The 18,336-nt window shown below is 42.4% G+C and overlaps 1 protein-coding gene and 1 non-coding gene across 2 annotated transcripts in view; one reads left to right on the forward strand and one right to left on the reverse strand.

Annotated features, from left to right (window-relative positions):
• cac (calcium voltage-gated channel subunit cacophony) overlaps window positions 1-18,336 on the forward strand; it is a 2,326,612-nt gene that overhangs the window by 1,937,089 nt on the left and 371,187 nt on the right. The window lies entirely within an intron of this gene.
• LOC145395097 (5S ribosomal RNA) lies at window positions 8,125-8,243 on the reverse strand. Its single transcript, XR_013896528.1, has one exon. It is a non-coding gene; the product is annotated as a 5S ribosomal RNA (ribosomal RNA).

Raw genomic sequence — 18,336 nt, forward strand, 5'->3', positions numbered from 1 at the left:
CTCACCTACATACACCCTCTTAGTCAGTCTTTCATTCTCCATCCTCTCCACATGTCCAAACCACCTCAGTGTATTTCTCCTAATCTTTTCAACCACATCCACATCTACTGTACCCCACAACGTTCCTTCACTTCTTCATTCGTCAACAGTATATATATATATATATATATATATATATATATATATATACTGTATATATATATATAAATGTATATACATATATGTATATACATATATATATATATATATATATATATATATATATATATATATATATATATATGTATATGTATATATATATGTATATGTATATATATATATATATATATATATATATATATATATATATATATATATATACAGTAAAAGTCCTATTATTCGGCAGCTGATTATTCAGTAGATCCGACATTTCAGCAGTTTTGAGAAATAGTCCCATTTACGAAAATCTTTGATTGTTGGGCAGATGTCCGGAATCATCTCGTCAGTCCAGGAAGTGTTATCTGTGACTTTTAGGCCTAATGTTTCATTACACTTCTGTATGTTCACTAATTTCTATATTTTTTCAGATTCATGTATAGTACTGTATTGAGTACAATACTGCACAGTATCATACAGTACAGTAACCACCCCCACCAAATTAGCGAGGGTTACGTTCCAAGCCCCCTCGCTAATTCTTGAAATTCGTTCACTCTTGACACCTTCCTGAAAATGACATTTACCGGTAATTGCGTAGCCCATGAACCACTGATACTGTAATGCATTACACATAAATGTTTCTTGTTAAATCAGTTTCCCCGTTGTTTTTAGCTGTATGGCTGTGACAGCTCTAGTATTATTATTCCTCAGCATAATGGTGGAAGGGACTGTCCTGTTTAACTAAACCTAACCTAATCGAGTTTAACTGTACAGTACCTAATAATTTAACTAAACCTAACCTAACTTAAAGTCAGAAAAATACTTTGAAATAAATTGGATGAATATGAATTGGTAAGGTCTTTCTGGTGAAAGTTAAACGTACATTTAGCGCACATTCTTTTGTTCGTTTTTGTGTTTCATGTGAAAAAGAGAGCATTGATGCAAACAGTAATATATTCCATTAACCCCTTAATAACCTTCGGCATTGAACAGCCCTTTACAGTACCGATGTCAGTGATGTCAAGTTAGTGGGAGCTATAAAAAAAAAAACTGAACAATTATGGGGAGGGAACGAATGTCACTGGTATGTTTACATGACGCTACGCTATGATTCCAAGCAGTCAGGCGGTTGGTTAATCTCAGATGTTTTCGCCGATTTGGTAAATGCACCGTAACTTTATCAATTTTTCCGTGACTCTTAGCGAATCGTAGCATGGGTTTAGGAAGCTAAATAACACATCTTTAAGAAAAATAAATTGATTTCAGAAGAATGGAAGAAACTTACTCTGGTTACTCAGAGGGATTAAGTTTCTTCCATTTTCTTAAAGATGTGAAGATAATTGTCTGGCGCACCTAGCAATGTGTTATTTAGCTTCCTAAACCCATGCTATGATTCGCTATGATTCATGGGAGAAATTACAGTTATGTGCATTTACCAAATGGGCAAAAACATCTGAGATTAACCGACCCCCTGGCCGCTTGGAATCGTAGCGTAGAGCCATGTAAACATACCAGTGACCTTCGTTCCTTTCCCATAATTGTTCACAGGTTTTTCATAGCTCACTAACTCGACATCACTGACATCGATACTGTAAAAGGTTGTTCATTGCCGGAGGTTATTAAGGGGTTAATGGAATACATTTCTGTTTGCATCAATACTCTCCCTTTCGCATGTAAACAAGAAAACTAACAAAAGAATGAGTGCTAAATGTACGTTTAATTTCATTAGAAAGACCTTACCAATTCATATTCCTTCAATTTATTATATGTAATTTTCTGACTACAGTATTTTATTTTGTTTGGAAAAAGTACTGTATACAGTACTCACTCCAAACATATTTGTAATAATATAGTGATGAGTTCACCAATACAAGTGATGTACTGAGCTGGTAGGTAATATTCCGTATCATATCGGCCATCCAGGAAGTGTTATCTGACTTGTAGGCTTACTGTGTCATTACACTTGTATATGTTCACTAATTTATATATATATTTCAGATTCAGGTATAGTACTGTATTGATTGCAGTATTGTACAGTATACAGTACTCTCTCCAAACACAGTTGTAATACCATAAGTGGTGATGACAGTGTTCACCAATATATTTAAGGTACTGAGTGGGTAGGTTTTTTGATTACTCGGCAAATCTGATTTCTCGGCATCATGCCGGTCCCATAGATGCCAAATAATAGGACTTTTACTGTATACAGTATATATATATATATAAAAATAAATACACACACACACACACACACACACACAAACACACATACTGTACAGTACCCTCGCGTCCAATATGCATTTGTCCAGTACAGTACTATTTTCATCCAGTACGGTCGGCAAAAAAATTAAATACAGTAATCTCTCTACCATCCGACGTAATAGAGCCAAAGGCATGTCCGGAAAGTGGGCCCCAGCCTACTGGACTTGCACTTATGGACCCTAACCTACCCTGACTCAGCAAAACACCTATACAACTCCCTACTGGACATGCATAGCACCTATTTAAGACCCAATTCACACCAATAAGGGACATAAAAGAATGAAATAAATGCAAAAGAACCAGAGAATGAGGTTTTAGAGGTGAGTTTATACAATATTAAACATTCTGGGTACTTACAACAAGGCCCTTGCTCCTGGACTGGTACTTATGGTCCCTAACCTAGCCTAACTCAGAAAAACACCTCGCTACTGCACATTCGTAGCACCTAAGACCCTATTCACACCAATAAGGGACATAAAAGAGTGAAATGAAGTTTTAGAGGTAAGTATGGAAAATACAGTACAATATGAAACATTCTGGGTACTTACAACAAGTCCTTGGCCATCTTGATGAATAACCCACCTCCTCTCAGACTCTGACAGTAAAAAGGAGTACCTGAAGCACCTGCAGTACACTGTACATGAAGTCTTGCACTGAACTTAGTCATTTACACTCAGAATTCCATTCTCTTAACACTGCGCACTCTAGTTTTACTTGCGCTTCATTGTACCTCAGTGAAATAAGTGTTGCACTCTGCACTTAAGTCTTTGCGCTCAGAAATCCTTTTCCTTAACACTACACACACTAGTCTAATTTGAGCTCCATTGAACGTCAATAAAATCATTGTTGCACTCTGCACTTAAGTCTTTGCACTCATAATTCTAATTTCTTAACACTACGCACTGTTTTTTCACTGCACAACACTGGAAATTCCTGTGTGGTCTAGTGGCGAGTTCTTGCTGTTTATTCACTGTCAGAGTCTGAGAGTAGCTGATGCAGGTAGCCTAGAGGTGCGTCGCTGGGACGTGGTGATGGACTACCAACTGCAGACGACTCTGAAGAGAGGTGCAAACTCACGTCCAGTGGCATCTCCACCATGCCTGATGTGCTGGGCTGTGGCTCGGAGGATGAGGGCCTGTCTTGGGGAGGCAATGGTGTGGGGCCAGGGCTGGGCACAGCAGGGGTCACGGGTCTGAAAAAGCTGTCAAAGGCTGATTGACGCAAGGAACGACGATTTTGGTGATTAATGATGGGCTGCCTGAAAGCACGTTCTTCCTCCACAAGTCCCAAGGGCCCCATCTCCCTGTCGCAGTCTGGGTGTTCCAGGTAGTCGAGAATGAATGCTACATGTTGCCGGAGTGTGCTCAGCTTGGGGATGGCTGGAATAGTGTCACACTGAGAGGAGTCCGCATCATCGTCACCGTCCTCGTCGGAATCTTCAAGTTGGGTACTGACACCTGCAGCTGAAGATGTGATCTCGATATCAGACATGGTCTGATACCCAGGATCACCCTCGTCATCATCCAACCAGTTGCGCACTTCGTCCGCATCAACATTGTCGCCATGCGCATGTAGATGTGCATGGAAGTCATCCACATCAAAACCTAGGAAATTGTGCTTCACATCCGTTTCGAGAAGCAGACGAGACCAACCATTTTCTAGAGTCTTGACAGGGACTTCCTTCCATGCACTGGCCCAGTTATAGATTGCAGACTTGATGTTGTAGCGGCGAATGTTTTACAAAGTCCGCTGGCCTCACGTGTCCCGTCCCTCCCTGCACTCATCCTCGACCTCGAGAACAACCATCACCTCGTCCAGGAACTTCCTTCGGTACAGCCTCTTCGTTGCCACAATCACTCCTTGGTCCATTGGTTGGATGAGAGCAGTCGTATTAGGTGGCATAAACATGCACCTAATGCGGCCATTCTCAGTCCTTGTCGCACGGGTGGGCAGGTGCATTATCGAGGAGGAGGGCCTTTACCTGGTCACGTGGGATTCCCTGTTTTTCCGCCTGGTAATGGATGACCTCCCTGATGAAATGGTGGTGGAACCAGTCTTTGAAGATCTGGGCAGTGAACCATGCCTTCAAAGAATGGTACCAAACAACAGGAAGGACATCCATCGCCCCACGAAGACACCGAGACTGCTTTGCACGGCCAACAATAACAGGCTTAAGCTGGTGCATGCCATTAGCATTGGCAAAACACAAAGCAGATATCTGTTGCTTGAAGAGCTTGCGGCCAGGTACATGCTTCTTCTGTCTCCTCGGCTAGAGTGTTCGTTGGCAAAGAGTGATAGAATAAACCAGTTTCAACAGTGTTGTAGACTTGACTGAGAGTGAGGCCCTCCCTGTTGATCAAGCCCTTCACCTTGTGCTGAAACTCTTCTACTCCACCCTCATTGGCGTCCAAAGCTTCGCCATGAGACTTACGGTTGGTAAGGCCATGTCGTAACTTGAACGCGAAGAGCCAACCCCCCGATACCTTGAAGTCTGGGGCGTCGTGAAGCCTTGTGAACTTCTCAGCAGCAGCCTTCAGCTCCGTGCCACACACCAGTACACCAGCAGCACGTTGCTGTCGATACCAAATCAGTGTGGAGTGGTCGACTTCAGCATACCAGGGAGTGAACATCATCTTCCTCTCCATGATGCGTTTGTTCTTCGACGAGAAGTCAGCCATGTACTGCATGAGTTTGTCGCGGGATCTCTTGATATCAAAGTAGATCGGGACAGGTTGAATTCACGGAGGATGCGTGAGGTTGACCATTCCGCATCCACCTTGTCCAATATCTCCCTCTTCTTCTCCAGAGTCAAAACCAAAGTCTTCCTCTTCTCAGGTGGTGGGGTCATCATCACACACATTAACAAGGGGCAGGAGAGCAGCAGTAGAGCCTGCAGCAGGTAGGACACCACCACAAAAGCGAGCACGTGGGCGGCCATGATGACGAGCGTGCACACACAACAAGAGACGGGCAGTAAGTGGGGAGGATGCAGGGGCGCTCTAGCGGATGGTGGTGGAACTACGCCCCCAAACACAGCTGGTCTGCGTCGCATGCGCCGAGTTCAAATTATGGGGGGAAAAAAAGTCAGATTTTTTTGGGGGGGGGATTTTTTTTTTTTTTTTTTTTTTGGCAATTTTGGGAATATTGAATCCTGGGACCAAAATGTCCGGTAAATGGGGTGTCTGGAAAGTGGGCATCTGGATAGTATGGTGATTACTGTAATTTAGTACTGTAGCGCAGAATTGTTGGGCTAGTACAGATCGGCTGCGCAAAGTGGGCCAAATCCGAGGAGTTCTTCTCTAGTACTGACGTGCTGGATCCAGTACTATTACCCGCACATGCGAGGGAGGATTGCCAACACTGAGGAACGTTTCCCTAGTACTGCCACATCAGTCTAGTACACCTTCCTCGTGACTCGGAATGTTTTCCAGTCATATTGCCGTATTGCACTTCCCCCTGATAATGAAGACAATGATGTGTCAGTGTGTGACTATGAGGGATTTAGGAGCGAGGTTGAAGCAGAGAGGCTTCCTCAGGATCATGAAGGCCCTTCTCCAGGGGGTCAGTAGGACATCCTACAGCCTCGGAAACCCATTCCCCTTCCCCCTCCAAAGCCCATCACCACTCACCTTGAAGGTTGGTAAAATCTTAGTTGTGTCATAATGTACTGCAGTTAAGTTGAAATTTTGGGGGACTTTTTCAAGGCTTGTCTGAAGTTATTCATTTTTCCCATAACGTATGTTGTTTGTCCAGTACGGATTTAGTCCAGTATGGTAGTACTGTCTGACAGAAATATACTGGATGTGAGGGTACTGACGAATGAGGATATAAAGGAGCATTGTGGTGTGGATGTGGATGTGATAGGAAGCATTATGAGGAACACACTGAGGTGGTTTGGCCATGTGGAGAGGATGGAGGGTGAAAGACTGATGAAGAGAGTGTATGTGAGCGAGGTGGAGGGGGGAAGAGGGAGGGGGAGGCCGAGGATGAGATGAAGGGATGGGGTGGAGAGGTATATGAGACAGGGGTGTGCGAGTTGGGAGCAGGGCAGTGAAATGGCAGGAGACAGGGTGATGTGGAGGCGATTTGTTTGTGGCCACCCCAAACGGGATTGAGGCGTCTGGCAATAGATATATATATATATATATATATATATATATACAGTAGAACCTCTTTGGTCCGGATCCCTTTGATCCGGATTTCTGTTAATTCGGACAAAATTTAAAAATAATAAGCTCCAAAAATATGTTGAAAGTAATTCTAAAGTCATTTTCAGTATCGGCGCAGAAAGCAATCGTCATTCGTTTAGTCTCAGATCATGCTAGGTCGCAACATGGGCGCCTGTATAAACACATGCTAGCATTCGTTCCATCAATAGTTCACCAACCATTTATATTTTTACGCAGTATTTCAAAAGTTAATCCTCCTTACCATGCCCCTTAATGCAAGTGTAGCTTCTGCAATGAATAAAGGTGTTCAAAGGAGGAGTTTGCTTACACAATAATGGGTCAGAATATTCTGCAGTGTTTAATGATTAGGTTATTTTTTGTACTTAAATGTGCTTTACTTGAACATCAAACTTTAGCTTCTTGCCCATATGGGCATTATCAATATGCCAAAGATGACAATGTATTTTTTGCCTACATAAGTTTTATTTTTATTCCAAATATTACAGTTAATTAATTAATTAATTTTTTTGCCTACACGGGCCTTAGTCACTTACTACAATTTAAAATGTAGGCAAGTTTCTTGTCATGGCCTTACCTGTAAATTATGCAATACAAAACTGTCGTACATGATTAGTTTGGTTATTTTAGTATCCTTTCATCTTTTGCAGTTATGTAGGGTTGACATATGCCACAAATGTTAATAATTAACAAACATACCATATGTAGATAGTTTTTGGTATGAACTGGAGATTACCTTCATGGTCCGGTCAATCTGCTCATTCGGACAACCCTTCCCCCCATATAGTCCGAATGAGAGTGGTTCTACTTATATATATATATATATATATACAGTCAATCCCCGTAAATCGCGTGTTCATAAATCACGGATTCGTAAAGCACGGCTAGGTGGCCGTCAGACTGCTGGCAACCTTAAATCACTGTTAAGTCACGAAAATCGTGGATCTAGGCACCCAAGTGGGCCTTTTCCGAGGAGAACCGTAAACCGTGGCATTCAAACTGAAAATCACGACCCAACAATCAATCACCGCGCGTCCCTGGTGGCATATGTGCATACTAACGCCGCCATGTTATTGTTGTTCTTGTCCCGCCAGTCCATACTTTACAGACTGTCGCCGTGGAGTACGAGAGTTACCTACCTTTTTTGTGTAATTTCCCCCCGTCTCCTACCTCCTATGGCCCCTCCCGACCCCCAGATGGAGCGCTCTAAGCAGTATGGTGTCAAGAAGCTGCCGCAGTTGTTGTACAGTCAACGTTTGGAGCTCATTCGTCGTGTTGAGAGGGGAGAGAAGTTTTCAAAGCTGGCGAAAGAGTTTGGGAAGAACAAGTGCTGAGAGGTTCTAAATTCTTCCCAACACCACCCCACTCCATTCACTTGAGCAATATCGTCATAGGATTAAGGTGAGATCCCTTAACATGGCTTTTCATTCATTCATTGCCAGACGCCATGTATCCCAAACGGGGTGGCCAAGGGCTTAGAGTTAATTGTTTTACAGGGAGGGGCACTAATCCTCCACCAACCCCACTTGACACGTAGGGATGCCAACAGCATCTGGTGTTCCCAAGCGGTCACCCATCCAAGTACTAACCAGACCCAACGTTGCTTAACTTCGCTGATCAGACGGGAAGCGGTGTACTAAACGTGGTATGGCCGTTGGCTAATTTCTATTTAATATATGCACTGAATATTCCAAAATTTGTATGTTTGTGTTTGATGTTGCCTAGATAGGTGTAGGTAGGGTGCTGTGGGGGTTGGTTGGCCAAAGTCCAAACCCAAATTAATTTTTCACATAAGAGTTATTATTCATAAATCACGGAATTTGTAAATCACGGCAGTGATGCAGACCCAAATTGCCACGATATACGAGGATTGAGCGTATATACATGTGTATATATATATATATATATATATATATATATATATTTATATATATAATGTGTATATATATATATATATATATATATATATATATATATATATATATATATATATATATATACATACACACACCAGTAAAACATCAGTTTAACAGACTAATTGGGGCCCAGGTCATTCCGAAAAAAGCGAAATTCCGATAAAAGCGACATCTGGACTTCTTCCTGCTAACCCGGACTTTTTCCAATATATCAGACATTAGTCCAGATTGCACCAACGGTTTTAAACTGTTTTCACTACCATTACAGTATTGTACTGTATTATACATTCAGCAGCAATAATCAGATGGTATAATATACAGTACTTTACACTGATTAACATGTCTTTTAATTACCTTACTAGGGTGAACATACTTGAAGTGGTCAGGCAGTCTGGACTGCTTCTGGCTTTATCAGACTTTTTCTGGCGTAAAAGAATTTGGTCCGGTAGCTCTTCAATTCCATTAAAAGCGAATTCCGGTCTGTTGAAGTCTTTTATATCGAGGTTTTATAGTAAACCCTTGATACAATAAACCCTGGTACTGCGAATTTCAGATATGGCAGATGGCCAAATTGTGACCGAACTTCCCCCAGATTTTGGAAACAATGGTCGCTAAATGATGGGGAAGTTCGCAGATCAGCCCACGGTGACGACAGCATCTCTTCCTGGCACAGTAAGCATACTTCAGCAGCATCCCTTCCTGGCACAGTAAGTGTGCTGTAACAGTACTACGTTATACTGTATTCTTATTATAGGTACAGTATGCACTCATAGTACGCGAGTATATGGGGGGCAGAGGACATTGCATACTAGGAATTTGCGTACTCTGAATACATATACTGATGGGAAAAATTACACATGGGCAGCACCCCCCCTTCATGGGGAACCCTTGAGACTCCTTTCAGACCTAAGTATTGTACTGTACAGGGAAACTATGTAAGACATATTACCTAAGATAAAGTAAACCAACAAGATAATGGCTTTACTGAATCAACAAGGATATGGCCTAACTAAACCAACAAGAATATGGCTGCTCACCTTAACCCAAGAGGACAACAGGCTTAATGGAGGTAAGAAGGGGATCTGAGGCAGAATGAGGCACCTAGCGTGGGTTTTGGGAGAATTCGCCGTCAAGTCAGTTCGCCATCACAATATTAACGAGACAATTCGCCATCCTTAATGAAGGGAGCTATGGTTGATGCTAGAATATGTATTCAAAGGCGACTACAGTGAGGAAGAAACAAGTTAATTATTGTTGATGGTGAATTGATTTGATGGCAAATATTTTCGGAACCCTAGCGTGCCCCTCCTGCACCACCCGCCACACCATTCGACACACCACTCTCGTCACCAGCACTTTCAACACTTTCACTAGCTACTGCACTCACTTCGTTCATAAACCCTTCAAAGTGAAGTCATCACTCCCTCCACTCGCAACTGACAGTGTTCGATGTTCTTGGATTCTTCCTTGAATTTATCTACGGCACACAGTACACCCGGCTGAGCTCCATCATTGACAAGTCTCCACTCTCCATCACTGGTGGTTGGTGCTTCTTGGGGTGGCAGTGTCGCGTGCTCGGGGTAAACCCCGGATTTGGGCCACTCTTCGCTGCCGTCTCTCCTACAACGAGTTTAGTTCACGTACTGTTAAAAAATACACTAAAATTCAGAAAAAAATAGGTCATCTCATACAGTGAGGATCACGTACTCTGAACTTGCATCCTGTGAGTACCTACTGTATTGTATTTATGTGTAGAACTTCATACAGTATTGTATTTACATGTACAACTTCGTAAACCATTGAATTCTCCATGTAAATCTTCATAGAGTTAGTTTAGGTTATGTTTGAGTACGTCCAACCAAATGACTCCCCTTATATAATGAACTGAGTTTGGTAATCCCTCAGATAACACCGACCCTCGGATATAGCTAATTATAGGATATAGTGACCCACGCTTCCCCCCAATTAGTTCGTTATACCAAGGGTTTAATATATATATATACTGTATATGCATACATATTATTTGTACTAATGAGAGGGTACCCCAAAATACCTGGAATATATCAATAATGCAGGAAAAAGAAAATTCCTCGTTTACCTAGTAGGCACCACTTTTGTGCAGTCTGGTGAATCATTCAGCCACATAACATCACACTGTGAGGTTCAAGTCTGTGTTTCTGGCAGTTTTATCATTGTTTGTGCACATGACTTCTGCAGTTTTTGTCCTCAGACCACTATGGCAGATTTGAATGAGCAAGGAGTGTGCATTAATTTTTTTTTTTTTGTTCGGGGAAGTTGGGTCTGGTTAGTACTTGGATGGGTGACCGCCTGGGAACACCAGATGCTGTTGGCATAACGTTCTTCCTACGTGTCAAGTGGGGTTGGTGGAGGATTAGTGCCCCTCCCTGTAAAACAATTAACTCTAAGCCCTTGGCCACCCCGTTTGGGATACATGGCGTCTGGCAATGAATGAATGAAAATGAAAGACCGTGGCTGAGGCAGTGACTGTGCTTGAGCAAGCTTTCAAGGCTTAGGCAATGAAAAGTACACAAGTTTGTGAATGGTACCTGAATTTCAAGACAGGCAACATGTCATTCCAAGACTGTCCATGTCCTGGCTCTCCATCAATCTCTTGAACAGACAAAAACACCAAGAGAATTTGACTGGCAATCTTGGAAGATCGTCATTGCATTTTTGACGAACTATTGGAGACTACAGGCATTTCTTGGAGATCAATCCAACAGATCTTGACACTAGATCTGGGCATGCACTGAGTTATGGCAAAATTCATCCCCTTCTAATGGAAGATCATTCAAGGTCTCCATCCCCAGTGTTATGTTGCAGATTATACCATGATGGAGATGTGTGTGCAGTGTCATCAAAGAGTGTGATTGCATTCACACATATGACAGCAACACAGGACAGCTCTGACACCAGACTCCAGTACTCTGTGCAGTCATGGGCCTCAGCCTCCCTGATGAGCCACACATGAGTGCAGGATTGCAGCTGCTGGTGATTCTTAACTCTGGCCATGTCCACCTCTTCAAGTGAGCTGCCATCCATGACTGGACAGCCACACATTTTTGCAGTTTGGACATACGGTATTACACATTAACATATGCTATAATGGAATCAAGGTTGGCATTACTGTAGTTTTTCATTGATTGATTATCAAACACGTGCAGCCTTTTCATATTTTCTGTTGAAATGAATCATTCACTGATTACTTGTTATTTTTCTAGGATTACCATAGCTACATTATGGTAGGTGGTGGTGCCCATTATCCACTCACTTGAAGAAGTGCTGCCTACTTCTTCCCTCGCCTTTATCATTCCATTTCTGTGTCTCCCCTCCTGTCTTCCTATTTCTCCCTTCATTCTTGTCACTTTTTATTACTCATCTCTCCTTTTCAGATGGCTTTACTTTAAGTGACAAGACTAATGGTTTCCTGTAAGCCAGGAAACCATTTACAGTGCTGAGTGGTAACCATACAATCAACCCACATTTTTTTTTTTTTTTTTTTATGTTAGGAAGAAGGAACCAAAGGCCATAAGCCTGCAAAAACTGTTCCTTCCAAGAGAAGAACAAAATACAAGTGAGAGCCAAATTCAAGAGCCGATCATTTCAGGATGCCTGGACACACTTGGTTTGAAAGACTGGAGATCATAGGAAGCAGGAAATACAGACAGAGGGAGACAGTTCCAGAGTTGACCTGTTGCATAAATGAAGGACTGGGAGTAACGGTTAACTTTTGCATTAGAGAGTTGGATAGAAAAGGGATGAGAGTTTGCTGCTTGACGGGTGCTATGCACCCATGTTAGAGGTGGAGGAATGCATGCAGACAGTTCAGAGGAGCTGCGACCATTGAAGTAGCGAGAGAAAAGAAATAAAGATGCAACGGCGCGGCAAAGAGACAGAGGTTGAAGGGAGCCAGTAAGAGGAGGAGAGTTAATGAGATGAAAAGCCTTTGACTCCACCCTGTTGAGAAGAGCTGTATGTGGAGAACCTCCCCACACATGCGAGTTGTACTCCACACGGGTGAATAAAACCCTTGTATAGAGTCAACAATTTTGCAGGGGTAAAAAAGGAACAGAGTCGCATACCTAATCTCTTGGAAGCAGATTTTACAAGAGATGTACAGTAATATGATCTTTCCAAGATAAGTCCTGAGTGAATGAAACCCCAAGCATGTTCAAGGATGATGTAGGATTAAGCTGAGTTTTATTAAACATTAGTGGGTACTCCTGAGGAAGATTTTGTCGGGTTGATAGGTGTAAGAACTGAGTCTTTGATGCATTAAAAACAACAAGATTATTTTTACCCCAGTCAGAGATACGAGCCAAGTCAGACATTAGGTGTGCCATAGTCTCATCCCTTGTTTGTTGATGTAACTGCTGAGATGGACGTTGAGGGAACAGAATGGAACGGTGAAGGGTGGAGTCGTCAGCGTACAAGTGGGACAGGGTTAGATGTACAGCTGAGAAGGTCATTGATGAATAAAAGGAGGAGAGTTGGTGATAGGACAGAGCCCTGAGGAACACCACTGTTGATAGATCTAGGAGAAGAACGATGGCTATCTACAACATCGGCTATATAACGACAATAAAGGAAGCTAGAGATGAAAGCACAGATAGAAGGATAGAAACCATAAGAGGGCAGTTTGGAAATTAAAGATTTATGCCAGACTCGATTGAAAGCCTTTGAGATGTCAAGTGCAATGGCAAAGCTTTCGCCAAAGTCCCAAAAGGAGGATGACCAGCAGTCTGAAAGGTAGATGAGAAGATCGCCAGTGGAGTGTCCCTGACGGAACCCATACTGACAATCAGAAAGAAGGTTGTGATAGGAAAGATGCTTTAAAATTTTTCTGTTAAGAATTGACTCGAAAACTTTTGAGATAAGGATGTTAAAGCAACTGGACGATAGTTAGAGGGTTGGGAATGATCACCCTTCTTTGAGACTGGCTGAATGAGAGCAAACTTCCAGCAATACGGAAAGGTACAAGTTGATAGACAAAGACGAAAGAGTTTGCCTAGGCAGGGTGTAAGCACAGAAGCTCAGTTCTTGAGAACAACAGGAGGGACTCCATCAGGCCCATATGCCTTGTTAGGACTGAGGCTTGTGATGGCAGAAAATACATCAGTTGAAGAAATTTTAATGTCAGCCATGAGGAAGTCAGAGGAGGAAGTGTGGAGGAACAGCACCAGAATCGTCTAAGGTGGAATTGGAGGAGAAAGTCTGGGCAAATAGCCCTGCTTCATCAGTAGAAGAAATAGTTACAGAGCCATTAGAGCAGAAAAGAGGAGGGAAGGATGATGAGGTAAAGTTGTTAGAAAGGTTTTTGGCAAGGTGCCAGAAGGAGCGGAAAGAATTTGAGTTGGAGAGGTGAGAGCATGTAGTACAGATGAAATTATTTTAAGGGGAGCGAAGAACAGACTTAGCACGATTCCGGGCAGAAACATAAGCAAGATGTGATTCAGGGGTGGGTTGGCTCTGTTACCTTTTATAGGCCCTTTCCTTGTTGCAGACAGCATTAGAACAAGTGTGATTAAACCAAGGCTTTCTTGCATTAGTCAAAGGATATGAGAAAGGAATGTATGCTTCCATGCCTCATAGAATAACCTCCATATTGTTCGAGGCACACTCAGATGGCTCACGGCCATGGAAGCAGTAATCATTCTATAGAAAATCAAAGAAGTACTGCCTGAGGCCCTCCCAATCCGCAGCTCCAAAGTGCCACAGACGATGTTTCTTTGGAGGGTCCACAGGCCGTATCAGAGCGATAGGACAGGTTAAGGTGATAAGGTTGTGATCAGAGGAGCCCAACGGAGAGAAAATATTAACAGTGTAAGCAGAAGGATTAGTTGTAGGGAAGAGATCAAGTATGTTGGAGCTCTCTCCAAGGCGGTCAGGGATACGGGTAGGGTGCTGTACAAGCTGGTCTAGGTCATTAAGGATAGAAAAGATGTAGGCTTGTTCACCAAGTGGATCAGTGAAAGGAGAGGAGAGCCAAAGGTGGTGGTGAACATTGAAATCTCCTAAAATGGAGATTTCAGAGAAAGGAGAAATGGATCGAATGTGTTCCATCATAGAAGTAAGATAGTCAAAGATTTTTGATAGTCAGTAGAAGTACGGAATAAGCAAACAGCGCAGATATATTTAGTCAGAGCATGACAGGATAGCCAAAGCCAAAGTGTAGAGAATTCAGAAGAAACGAGTTCAGGAACATGAGAGCTAGATAAGTCGTTGCATAAACATACACAACAGCCACCTTTGGCTTTGAAATGAGTATAGAGAAAGTAGGAGGATATAGAAAAGGGTTTGCTGTCAGTTACCTCAGACAGCTGAGTCTCAGTTAGGAAAAGAAGGTGGGTTTAGAGGAGAGGTGGTGCTCAACAGAGCAAAAGTTGGAGGAAAGGCCACGAATGTTGCAGAAATGAAGAAGTGAGTCAGACAGTGGTTCCAGGCAGTTCAAGTCGTCACCGGGAGAGGGGCTGAAGGTGGCGGCATTTATGGTCCCCCCCCTCCCCGGGGACTCTGAGGCCGTGTGTTGGGTAGCCATAATTTTATTTTCAATTTTGGAGAAGGAAGTGTAGTGTGTACTGTGCATGTAGTCTGGTGTAGATAGTTAGAGAAACTTGTATTGGAGAGCATGCTGGCCTACTCGCTGTGTTACTAAGACACTAAAAAATTTCAGCAAAGGAGGATGGTCAGGAACTAGTCCTGAGGGCTGATGAAACGGGAGCTTCAGCTCTCCCTGAGGGGGATGGTCAGGAACTAGTCCTGAGGGCTGATGAAGCGGGAGCTCCAGCACTCCCTGTCATCAGCTTTCCATCCACCTTGGGAGTACTCCCCTGCTCAACTGTCCTACAGTTTACTCCTCACATGCATTTCCCATGTGTCAGTGAGTGGGTTGGCAGAGGGTTAGTGCCCCTCCCCTTAAAACTGCTAACCCAAAATCAGCACCCACCCCCTGTGGGATTGTGGCATCTGGCTGTCGGTAGATAGATAGATGAATGTGTGCTAGGACTTGAAAGAACAGCTGAGAAATGAATTTCTTTCAAATGTCATTACAGGTCATGAGGCCTGGGTTCACACGAGTATAATCCTGAAACCAAGCAGCAGTCCACTCAGTGGAAGACACCAACATCTCTAAGACCAATTAAAATGCACATCAGGTTGATCTTGTGTTTTGACACTGAGGGAGTTGTCCATATATTATAAATTTGTTCCCCATATACAGACTGTGAACCAGCAGTTTTGCATTACAATGCTAAAGCACCAAAGGGAAAGCATCAGGCAGCATCAGGCACAAATGTCCAGAGAAATGCTTGCCTAGAAATGGTTCTTGCATCACAACAGTGCCCCATCACACACCATGTTGTCAGTTCAGTAATTTTTTGGCCAGAAACAACGTTGTTCAAGATCCTTTCATATTGAGATGCCTGAACACACTGCGTTTAAAAGACTTGAGATCATAGGAAGTATGAAATACAGACAGAGGGAGGCAGTTCCAGAGTTGACCTGTTGCATAAATGTAGGACTGGGAGTAACGGTTAACTCTTGCATTAGAGAGATGAACAGAAAAGGAATGAGAGTTTGTTGCTAGACGGTTGCTATGCACCCGTCGTAGAGGTGGAGGGATGCAAGTAGACAGTTCAGAGGAGCACAGTATGTATATCTATAGCGAGATGCCTCCTGTAGCGAGATGAGGAGAATGGTGGCTGAACAGGGAGCTGTTGACAGAGGCATTAATGAACAGTACAGAACCCTAAAGAACAACCTCTTGAAAGTTACTGATGCAGATTGCGGTTGGACAAGTGGCCCTCCAAGACATAAAGTAACTTGGTGGTGGGATGAGGGTGTAGAAGGTGCAGTTAAAGAGAAAAGAAGACTATGTATTGGTAAGGATTTTTGTATATGCCACCTGTGTATTGTCCTTGTATTTATAATGAATATCTCACCGCTGACCGCAGTGTATTGTTATAGAATTTTAATTATATCTCACTGTTATGACACCAGAGTAATGTTATGATGATTCTTATCCCACAAAAACTTTGATGTCACTACAATGTCTCCTCATACAACAATTTCTTATATCACCACTTAGCGTTGGAGTGTAAATCACCAGGCTGTGCACTGAAATTAAAGTTGAGATTAAAATGGTGTCAGTTGGTAATGGGAATTTAGTAACTGGTGAAGTTTCTCTGCCGGTTCTATTGTCTGTGTTCATTTCAAGGTTGTATTAGAATTTATGAAGGATGGGAGGTGTGGTAGCATGATAATCATTTTGGCTAGCCATCACTATATTGACCTTGAGCATAACACTTTGATCTTACCAACATGGCTGCCATTACATTACCGAGCCTGTTTTTTTTTGTGTGTAAACCCAAAACCATCTGGGGTGTTTTAATCCCTTTACTCCGAAATAGATACCAATGAATACCCGACTTATGTCCAAACTGTAGGATCAGATTTCATACTGAATGGGTTAGTGTGAATTTAGGTAAGCTTAGGTTCTTGAGTTGTTATTCTCCTTTAGTGTGCCTTGCAGGCCATCCCGTACATAGCCATCAAAGAAGGGTAATTGGAAACCCGAATCTAGATATATTGCATTGATCGTAATCATACCCAGAATTAGATTAATGCCTAAATACATTGACTCACTTCCCTAGTTAACATTGTTCTAACAACACTTGAAACAGAAAGACCATACGAGTTATGATTGGACGTCGTTCTCCTTGGTCACTGAAGGACTCAAAGAGAGACGATACTAAAACGATATAAAGACCACTTAATAATACATCCTGCACCCCTCTCCAACAATAACACTTTCACTTCAGTAGTGAGACTTAATCATAACACACTGTTCAGTTAATGGTAATACCCAAAATTACCTAACGTAAGTAATCCCTCTAATATCCGAACGCCCAATATCCGAACATCCCCACTAACCGGACATAATCCTCCTGGGATCCAATATTCCCAAAATGGGCCAAAAACCGCAAAAAATTCGAAAAAAATCAGACTTTTTTCCCTCAATTTGAAATTCCCGCCTGGCGCCAAACAGCTGGTACACCATGGTCCCTTCACCCCTTCCTTCCTCCCCCTCCCCCCTCCCCTGTCAGGTTGCCATTTGGTATTTTTCATTACCAAGTGTGGGCCAATTTGGTAATGAAAAATTCGTTTGGTAATGAATTAGAATAATGCATTACCAAATGGATTTTTCACATGTATGAGGATACACAGGATGGAGATGGTGGATTGTTTGCTCTCTCTGATTAATCTGCTACCCTACATAGTGTGAAAATAATCAACATGGTGTTAGTTATAAGGAGAGTGATTACATGTATTTCCACTTGTATATATAATTAGTGAAGAATATATGCTAGCTTTACGAATTTGGTAATGAAAAGTTATATTTGACAATGAAAGTTGAGGAGATTGGTAATGTGGCTGTTGCGATCTGGCAACTCGGTTACCCCACCAACATCAACAGTCACAGCTTAACTCCGATGGAGAGCAGATACTCATAACAGTGCAAGCCACAGGTGCTTGTTTTTTGTGAATAAACAGTGAATAAACTGCAATACCTTGCCAGTAGAACACACGGGAATTTACAGTGTTGTGCAGTGTTAAGAAATTAGAATTTAGAGTGCAGAGGATTAACTGTGGACTGCAAACTGGCGGTTCAAACCAGTCCAAGAGCAAGGGACTTGTAAGTACCCAGAATGTTTAATATTGTATAAACTCACCTCTAAAACCTCATTTTATGGTTCTTTTGCATTTATTTCAGTCTTTTATGTCCCTTATTGGTGTGATTTGGGTCTTAAATAGGT

This window comes from Coenobita brevimanus, chromosome 29 (assembly GCF_032717465.1).
Source record: "Coenobita brevimanus isolate Jiangsu-jjx chromosome 29, ASM3271746v2, whole genome shotgun sequence".
NCBI lineage: Eukaryota > Metazoa > Arthropoda > Malacostraca > Decapoda > Coenobitidae > Coenobita > Coenobita brevimanus.